Here is an 11,188-nt window from a genome sequence, read left to right on the forward strand (position 1 = left end):
TATTCGTGAAAGTAGCTATCATTCAATTGCGTATGAGTAGTGAAAGCTCAATGCTTTTATATTTCTGCAAATGGGGAAAATTTTCCCTCTGTGTAACATAATCATTGATCTCCACTCATGCTTATTTAGCAATTAAATTAAACCTTTTGGGCTTCCACTCAGAGTAGCAATGAACATAAAATTATTATTGCAATACAAAAAAAACTCCATGTACTCTAAGTCAGAAGTAGTGTTATACTTAACAAGAACTCATAGAATGTAATATATGTGTATAGAGAAAGACATAGTATACTTTATATATGGCTTACAAAAAATTCAACAAAGATTATGTATTACTCTACTTTTTATCCACATCTAAAAGTTCTCCTCTATATATTTAACCTTGCTAAAGGACATTTTCTGTATTTACACATACAGGTATGAAATTATGCATCCCATATAACAAATAAAATAAGCCATATTGATTTTTTCATATATTGGTGGATAAAGTAATTATTACTTTGGCCAATTCACTCTAAAAAGAGAGTGTCTACATTTTAGAACAAGTTGTCTCCATTGGTAACAACATATGATTAGCCATTTCTTTCACTGTCTTTGCTCATCAGAGTTCTGCTATGTACTGTATAAAAGCAGAAAGGCCATGATACATTCTCTCCAGAAATCTGGCTGTCTGCATCGGGCAAATTAGCTATACATAATACTAAGGGTTTCGTATGCCTCTATCTTCCACAAGAGGATTGCCAAGAGTTGAGCTCACATCACCTGGAACTGTCATCTCAGTCTCTGAAAATTTAATTTTCAGTTAAGGCACCATGCCCAAAGGCCAAAATTAAAATGCTCATGTTTCCTGGTGTGGGAGGGGGGCAGTCCACCGTACTGGCTTGTGTTCAATTAATAAAGGATCTATCTTCAGGTAGGTTGGTAATATAAAGAAAACCAGGTGGGAACATGGAATCTGCGCCAATTTTCCCCATCTGTAAACCACAGATCTCAGCTGTATCAAAAATCACAAAGCCTCCACAATTTTGAACATGAACCACAAAATTGTGGATAAATAAATGTTATATAGCCACATATATTTGTATGCAGCCATTCTGGAGTTAACAAAATCTACTTGATGCATTCTGTTATTGAATTCATAGAATCCCTTAGGTTTTAGGTATTTCTAGAAATACATGTATGTTCATGGGAATGTACACAAAAGTTTTGATGTGATAGAGATTATCTTCCATCGACTTAAACTATTCATATTGAAAGGGAACACAGAGACTTTGACCTACTTTATAAGAATTGTACAGGAACATGAATGATTGAGTCCTAAGAACTTAACATTACTTTACATAGGGTATTAATTGCTGGGGAAAGATACGTTAAATACTCAATTGAAAATTGTTTATTCTTTTGATCTGGAATAACATGATTTGTTTTCTTGTTTGTTTGTTTATACTAGTACTGGGGCTCAAACTCAGAGCCTTAATATTCCTAATTGGCTTCTTTGCTCAAGGGTGGTTCTTGAGCCACAGCTCCACTTCTGGCTTTTCTATTAACTGAAAATCAGTCTCAACTGATGTTCCTAACCAGGCTGGCTAAACATTGTGATCCCCATATCTTACTGAGTAGCCAGGATTAAAGGCTTAAGCCACAACCACCCAGCTAGAATAACCTTTGTTATTTCCAAACTTGTAACTAAAATCTGTTACAAAACAACTTTATTAAGTGGAATAAAGGAAAAGAGATGAATGCTCACCTCTGGGCTAATGTAGGAAAGAGATAAGAGTTACAAGGAATGAAATAGGAATTCTGACTGCTGGAGAAGTACAGCTGAGAGTCAAATACAGTGGCAAAACATACAATGTAAAATATGATGGGGCAGGTAATAAAACTATGAGCATTTCACCTGAATTTTAAAATAAAGATTTATTCTGCAAGAACATTGAAGACCGGTGAATTAAAATTATAATACACAGTATGTTCTAATGCCATCATTATATTTTGAGACTAGGACGTGTCTGTGCAGGAACTAGAGTAGGTTTCTGGGCAGAGTGAATAGACACAATGGACAAAGGGAAAATGAAGGATATAAGGTTCAGGTGAAGAGTTGAGGAAAGGTGAAATGTTATTTGTGTTCTGTCCCGACCCGCAGGACTTCAACGAGAGCGGTGAACCTAAACGAGAAGGAATGAAGGGACAAGAGACACGAAGAAGGACAGCAAGACAGGGATTCTGATCAAGCTGCCAAATTTTATTTCTCACACAAGGGTATTTATATGCTTGGACTTAGGGCGTGGTGCAAAGGTGGTCCTTAGTAGCTGCTAGTAGCTGCAGGGTGTTTACTTTAGGGCGTGGTGAAAAGGTGGGATTCTGTAAACTCAGCCTCAGGTTGTTCCAATGAGATAGTTAAGCTTATTAAGTTTGAGAGACTTAACTTTTGGCTCCCAACAGTGTTCTACTTTCTACTTAATTCAGAAGTATCTTATGCAAGTTTTCTTGAAACGTTTTTACAGAAAATGGTACATCCTTGAAGGCGATATGCTCCCAATGACCAGAAGACTCTACCCTCTCCCATGGTGCCAAGCTAGGGGCTAATCCTTTGACTTGTTTGCCTTAAGGTGAAATTAAAAACTAAAATTCTAGCTTGGTGCTGAGACACATACCTGTAATCCTAGCTACTTGAGATTCAGAAGTCAGGTGGGTTGCAGTTTAAGACTATCCTGGGCAAAAAGTGTGCTAGAACTCACCTTACCTAATTAGATGAGTATGGTGGTAGTAGGTATAATAGGTGTCAATAGGAAGATTGCAATCTACACAAGCCCAACTCTGTCTCAAGAAATAATGGAAGTAAAAAGGTGTAGCACACGCTAAAGTAACTGGCAAGTTCAAGTCCCTGAGTTAACAATTTTCAGTATCAATAAAAAGAAAAAGGAAACTCGATTGCAGTAAATTTCTATACAACAAACAAAACAAAACAAAAAAAAATTTACTAGCCGGTAGTGGTGGTGGCTCACACAAATAATCCTTAATACTCTAGAGGCTCAAATCTGAGGATCATACTTCAAAGACAGCCTAGGGAGAAAAACCCTATGAGATTCTTATCCCTAACTAACCAGCAAAGACCTGGAAGTGGTGGTACAATTAAGTGACAGCACACCAACCTCGAGTATAAAAAGATAAGGGACAAAACAAAGGCCCAGAGTTGAGTTCAAGCCCAAGTACTGGTATAAGAAAGGAGAGAAAAGAAAGAAAGAAGAAGGGAAGGGAAGAATGGAAGAGAAGGGAAGGATAGGGAAGGGAAGGAAAGAGAAGGGAGAAAGGAAAGGAAAGGGAAGGGAGAAAAGCAAGGAAGGAAAGGAAGAAGGAAAAAGGAGAAAGGAAATGAAAAAGCAGAATGGAAAGGAAAGGAAGAGAGAGACAAGAAGGAAGGAAGGAGCCAGACACCGGTGGCTCACTCCTGTAATCCTAGCTACTCAGGAGGCTGAGATCTGAGGATCGCGGTTCAAAGCCAACCTGGGCAAGAAAGTCTGTGAGACTCTTATCTCCAATAAACCCTGGAAAACGGGAAGTGGTGCATTGGCTTAAGCAGTAGAGCGCTTGCCTTGAGCTGAAGAGCTCTGGGACAGCGCCCAGGCCCAGAGTTCAAGCCCCATGATGGACCAAAAAAAAAAAAGGAAGGAAGGAAGGAAGGAAGGAGTAAAAACAAACAACCCCACCCCACTATTCTAATGAGCAAGGTACATTAGCAAGTATTCCTGAAATTCTTAAGGGCAAAAATAATTTGGAAATGAGTTTCATCCATTCTTACAGAAATTAAGTCTTTGTTCTGGCAAAACCAAATTAAAATATATCCTGTGCTTTTCAAATGCAAATTTAAATGAGTAATTCTTGACTGTAAATGCTAAGTTTAAGGAAATTGAAATTGGTATTTTGAAAGATAAGTTTGTGAAAAATTATGTGGTTCTTTTATTCGAAACACCCAAAAGGACAAAATGTGTGTATCTACCAAATTACATAGGAACTATAAATATAATTGAGGTTTACAAAAAATGTAATCTGTAATAACTAAATAGTATAAATTAGGAGATGAGTATGCAGAACTAAAATCAAAGTGTGATTTCTTTTCATTTGCAGATATTTCTTAACAAAATTCCTTAATATTGGGCACATTTTTATCACTCTTAAAATATATCAGTATGTAACTAGAGTTGCTGCCTTTTAAAATGCACCATCCTGCTCTAGAAACCCTTGAGTGCATCAGGCACTTAAATCTTAATGTTCATTTGAGAGTATTTTTGAAAGTTTTGCAGAGATGTATTTGAAAGTGGCAAGCAATTAAATATTCGGGAATTCTCAGATAGATTCCTTAGTCTAACAAAAACGGAAAGCAACCACTTCTGATCACACCTCAGCTCCCTCCCCCATGTCACTCTGCCTCTGAGCCAGAAGAGGTGCATTTCTTCAAGTTTCTGCATTACTACTAGGCTGAAACCTCTTCAACACAGATGAACACAAATTTAGGCATATTTCTCATTATGCAGGCAAACTCCCACATACAAATTCTAAAGGAAAGCACAGAACAGCTGCATTGCACTCTCTTTTTTTGGCATGAATAGAGCCTTTAATATCAATACTGAAATGGAAGTGATTAGTACTATTTACTGAATTTTAAAGCACCTTAGGATGTTCAGCCAGACAGCTTATTTGATTGGCTGAACATGCGGACACCTCATTTTGGGAAAAAATATGTTGGCACAGGCAAAGAAACAGCTATTTGGCTGCTCTATAGATGTTTTTAGAGGATTTGAGCTGGGTTTTTCTACTTTAAAAATGACACTCTTATAAAGAATAGCATGCTCTTTCTAGCATTGCATGGACATCTTTACTGAAGCATACTTTTTACCTCTAAAATTAGGAGTATTGAGTACAATCATTTAGTATTGACTCAGCTTACAATTTTTTTTTTCATTCACAAGGCATTGAGGCTTAGTAGAAATTATCCACTTGGTAGAATATTGGTACAATATATACTGCATGCTGCTATCCTTATATAATGCACTGATTTGACTCAGTTTTGATTAAATGCTAATTGGTAAATTATTTGCTTTAGAAATATATCTTTTTTTTTGCTTTTTTGTTTTTTTTTATTGTGAAAATATTGTACAGAAGGGTTACAATTACATGGGCAAGATAGTGAGTACATTTCTTATCAAGCATTGTAGCCTCCTCCTTTGTTTACCCTTCCCATCCCTTCCCATCCTCCCTCCCCCCCCACCTAATCCTCCCTCCCTCCCAAGTTGTAAAGTTCTTTTCAACATGACAACTTGTTTATTATCTCTTTTTTTTTTTGGTCGGTTGTGGGACTTGAACTCTGGGCCTGAACACTATCCCTCAGTTCTTCAGCTCAAGGCTAGCTCTCTACCACTGGAGCTACAGCGCCACTTCCAGTTTTCTGGTGGTTTATTGGAGATAAGAATTTCACAGACTTTTCTGCCAGCGCTGGCTTTGAACCGTCATCCTCAGATCTCAGCCTCCTGAGTAGCTAGGGTTACAGGCTTGAGCCACCGGTGCCCGGCTCTCTCTCTTACTTTTTAACTGGAAATGTGTTTGTTTCTAAAACAACAGACTGCCTGGTTTCCAGAAGTCAGAAAAAATTAAGATCAGAGAAAGGTTCCCATAAATTATTGTTTGAAGAATACTTTCCTGATATGGATAATAATAAGAGAAAAAAAAAACTAAGTCACAAATTTCCAAGTAGGATGTGTTATTAGATCTTGAAGTTCTCCAAAGGTCCATGATTAAAAGGTGTGTTACTATGTGGTGGGAAAACCTTTAGGAACAAGGCTTTTGGGGAGAAACTTCCGTCATTGAGACATGATATTATAAGGGATGGTGAGACCCTGCTCTCTTTTGCTTCTCCACTATTGCTTGTGATGTAAGATACTTTTCTATGCTGCACATTCCTGTCATAATGTGCTGTCTCATCACAGACCCAAATGCAAAGACATCAATCATGGATAGGAACCATTAAAACTTTGAGCCAATAAACATCTGTTTTTGTAAGTTTATTGTCACAGCTATTTTTTTGTTATGATTACATGAAGGTGATTAACAGGATATAAGCCCTTAAGTCTTTACCATAGACATAACAAGATTATAACATCATAAAAATATTATTGTACATTATCAATATTAATGGATAAAATAAATTAGAAAAGGTGTGACTAAATCAAATCACCAAAGCACCAAAAAAAATTATGTCAGTAAAAAAACTCTTTGGTTGTTTCTGGAGTTTCCTGGATCTGTGTATCCAGAGTATAATTTAAAACTAAATAGATTTTAAATAGACTTTAAAAAATAGATGTGTATTTTGCTGAAGTTTTAAAAATTAAGAATATAGGGGACTGGAAAGGTGGATCAGTAGTAGAGTGCTTGCTTTGCATGCATGAGGCCCTGGGTTAGATTCCTCAGCACCACATAACCAGAAAAAGCCAGCAGTGGCACTATGGTTCAACTGTTAGAGCACTAGCCTTCAGCTGAAGAGCTGAGGGACACCACCCAGGCCCAGAGTTCAAGCCCCATGACCGACAAAAAAAAATTAAGAATATAGAAATTACAAATTAAGTGTATATAAGGCATAAAATAATGTTTTATTCAACTGAAAATGTCATAGAAGGTTTGCAGTTTTAAAAATATAATCTATTCCAGATACATAGCATAAAAGATAAAATATAAAACCAAAGTTGGTTTACACTAGAGGCTCACACCTGTCATCCTAGCTATTTAGAAAGCTACAAACAGAAGTCACATTTCAGAGTCAGCATGGACAGAGAAGTTTGCAAGACCCTATATCAAGAATAACCAACAAAACTCAAGACTGGAGTCCAGAGGCATGGCCCAAATAGTGAAGATCCATTAGACCAAGTGTCAGGCAGAAGGAGAGGTAACTGTTCGACTCAGTTGTCCAGGTCAAATACTAATGAGATCCCCTAACACCTAGAATACTGTTTGATCAAATATTTGCACATCCCATGGCCAAGTTAGGTTGATTCATAAATCACCACCTCACAAGAGTTGGGAAATTTGTATATTAACTATTTCTTTTTCTCTAGCATTTTGAGTAAATTACACTATGATATGTATTTTTATTATTATGAAAATACCATACAGAGGGGTTACAATTACATGGGCAAGATAGTGAGTACATTTCTTATCAAGCATTGCTGCCTCCTCCTTTGTTTCCCCTTCCCATCCCTTCCCCTCTTCACTCCCCCCCACCCTCACAACCCCTACCATCACCCCCCATCCCCCACCCTGCCAAAGTTATAAAGTTTGTTTTTCAACATCATGTCTTGTACATCTTATTGTTGTAATGGGTCCACCTGTAACCCTATTTAAACAGTTTATTTTTTCCCTTCTCCTCCACAAATTATATCAACATCAAATACAGTTATGATATGTATTATTAAGGAAAAAATCTTTTAGCCTAATTGTCCTCGCTTATAGAAAACCTCACTTTCTTTTCTGTAAATTATAAGTAATATAAAATATACTATCCGATTACATGAGATTGAATGATATCAGATTATATGAGATTGAATTATGATTGAATTCTCCAGATAAACAGAAAGCAACATATATCAAAGTAACAAAGAGATCAAATTTAAGAGATTAAAACACTCTAAAATAAATCAAAAAGAAAAGCAAAACCTATCAACTTTACAAGATCCCGTTCAAGCTATGCTTTCTCAGGTTTCTGTCTTTAAGACACTCTTGAAATAAGCAACTTATAGTAGGAAGATGTATTAGTTTTGACAGTTGTGTCAAGAGCTGTCAATCATGATTCTTGTCCTGTTACTTGGGCCTATGGTGAATTAGCTGGGAACTTAGGTCAGTGACAATGCTTACTTTGTGGTGCCCAGGAATTAAATGAAAAAGAGGAAGATACTAGGGTCCCTTAGATCCCCTTCAAGCCCAATCCTCCAGTGACACTATATTTCCCTATATCCCCTTCAAGCACAATCCCTCAGTGACCTGACTTCTTCCAACTAGGTCTCATCTAATGGTTCCACCACCTCCCTGCAGGCTTGGGACTAGGCCTCCATCACATGGAACCTTCAGGGAACATTCCAGATACAATCCATAACCAGTAGACAGAAAAATTTGTAACAGCAAATGATCATCTTACAAAGAAAGAAAATCTTAATATCTAAACCAACATCTTAAGAAATTAAGAGAAGAAGGTGTGAGGACTAATGACTATAATCCCAGATACTTGGGAGGTGGACAGTAAAATATGCTCCTCAAGAACCATGGCAGTCACAAGGGTAGACACAAAAATAAAAAACTGTGTCTCAGCAAGGCAAAATTTGCTTTCGCAAAAGGGTGTGTCATCAGCCAGAAATCTGGTAAACTAGCACACAAATCACTCAGGCTGCTCCGTTCATTATGCCAGTGCAACAGGCCCTGACCCTCTGGTGATTGGCTAGTTTGGATAAATAATCTCAAAACATACCCACACCCTCTGCTATTTCTTGAACAATCTGAGGTGAGTCTTCTGAGATATGTCTTAATTCCATCTTGGAAAAACCAGTTATGAGAAAACTTTACATTCCAAAACTCCCTTCTTAGGCTAATGTAGTTTCCCTTGCACTTGCGGGCCAAAGCAGGAACTTTTAAGCAACCCACTTTCATAGAAAAGACAGGTTTTTATTCATAGAAGGAAATCGGCAGGTAAACATAATCAGGACAACCTTGTATCAAAAAAAAGCCAAGTTTGGTTATGTATATCTATAGTACCAGTTATTCAGAAGGCAGATGTAGGATTATAATCTGAAACTGGCTCAGGAAAAGGTCTTACGTGACAAACACAAAAGCAGAAATAGGTAGGGTATGGCTCAAGTGTGAAAGCATTTGCCTAGCAAGCACAATACCCTGAGTTTAAAACCACAAAATTGCCAGAAGAAGGAAAAGGAGGAGAAGGAAGGTTTTGGGGAAAAGAGGGAACCAGAAAATTAGAAACAAAGAAAGGACAAAGTAAACGGAAGGATTCCATAAAAAATTAGAGCATAATAAGCAAAATAGAAAACAGAAAAATAAGAAACATGACAAAGCAAAAAAATCTTTGACTAATTAAATAATACTCATCCAAATTTACAAGCCGATGAGAAAATAAAGGAGACCTGAATTATTGCACTGATTAATGAGAGAGGATTAAAAAGTCACTAAATTTACAGAAATAGATTTTATTACAATATGCTTTAAATACTAATGTACTAACTAGTTACATGATGTAGATGGAGCAGAAAATTTCCTAGAAAGACCTAAATTAACTAAAATTTTAAAAAGAGAAAATATAAAAACTCAGAATTATTGAGACAAATACAGTGATGGAATTAACAGTTTAAAAAAACCAACAAGCCAGCCACTGGTGGCTCACACCTATAATTCCAGCTGTTCAAAAGGATTAGACCTGGAGAATCATATTTCAGATCCAGCCCAGAAAAAAGTGTTTGCAAGATTGCATTTCTAATTAACCATCATAAAAATAAGACTAGAAGCATGGCTCAAGTGATAGAGCCAGTATGAAGACTGAATTCAAATTCTACTAGTAACAACAAAAAAAAATATCTAGAATAAAAAAATCCATTCCCATATGGATGGCTTCATGAGTAAATTTACCAAATGTTTATCCACACTTGAAAATAACACCAGACTCATCACAGGGAAAAGAAATAACAGACCTATAAAATTAATAAAACGTAATATGTGTCAACACAGATTGAACACAGAGAAAAGTAAAACAGGAGTTTACATTTCAAACAAGTAGGATTATCAACAGATTAGATATGAAAAAATCAATTAATGTTACATATCAAAACAATTCACATAATCACCTCAGGATATGCAAAAAAAGTACTTGACACAATGCAAAACACTTTCTTGACTACACACATACACACACACACACACACACACACACACACACAAAGACTTTATCACTATGATAAAAGCATCAATATAAACCACAGTTAGAGCCAAGGGACAGTGCCTTATATCTGTTTTCTTAGCTACTCAGGAGGCTGTATTCTAAGGATTTGGGGTCGAAGCCAGCCCAAAAAGGAAAGTACTTGAGACTTACCTCAACTAACCACCAAGAGCCATTAGTGGAGCTGTAGCTGAATTGGTAGAGCACTAGGATTGAACAAAAAAATTGGGGGATAGTACCCAGGCTCTGAGTTCAAGCCCTAGGACCAACACAAATACACACACACACACACACACACACACACACACACACACACACACAATAGCTAACATAATCCTGGAAAAACAGGAAAATAATTGATCCCTTGAACTAGTAATCAAAAGAGTTTCACTTCTTCCACTTTTGTTCACTTCTGCAAGGACTACAAGTGGATGTGCGGATATTTTTTAATAATGAAATATATAAAATTTGTGGTAGTGATAGCTACTGAACATTGTAAAATTACCACAAGCCACTGAGCCAGAAATTTAGAGAATGAGTTTCATGCTTTGGGGATTGCAACCTACTGAACAAAGAAAAATATGAACAAATACATTAGAAATCTAAAAATCTCCCCCAAATAACCTGATTTAAAAGATGTATAATTGAACAATGTATTCAATTGTTATATGTCACTTCTATGTGTACTATAAAAAATAATTGTAACATTAAAATTACCTTCCTCAAACTTGACAAGATGGTTGAACAATAGTGGGCTAGTAAACAAGTTCCACAGGAAATATTACATTATGTAACTGTAACCCCTCATATATCACCTTGGCAAATATAAATAAAATAAATAATATAAAAAAGCCGGAGCAAAATAAAAAAAGAGTGGGCTAAGGCATACTGTGAAATTCCTTGCTCATATAGATAGTTTGCTTCTTCATGACTACATACTTGTCTGTAAACTTCTATAATTAAACAATATATTTCAAACTCCAGCTTCCAAATTAGCATAGAAAGAAAGGAAATCTGTCAAACACAGGCAACAATGTCTGAGAAAATTGATAAAGTTAACCCACAAAGAAAAAACAGAAATATTTCAAAATATAATAGTAAAACACATGAGTTTGGAGGTTCCCCAAAAGACTCCACATAGAGCTCCCCTATGACCCAGCAATCCCACTTTTGGGCATTTACCCAAATGTTTACAAACAAGACCACACT

This window comes from Dipodomys ordii, unplaced genomic scaffold (genome assembly GCF_000151885.1).
Source record: "Dipodomys ordii isolate 6190 unplaced genomic scaffold, Dord_2.0 Scaffold9, whole genome shotgun sequence".
Classification (NCBI taxonomy): domain Eukaryota; kingdom Metazoa; phylum Chordata; class Mammalia; order Rodentia; family Heteromyidae; genus Dipodomys; species Dipodomys ordii.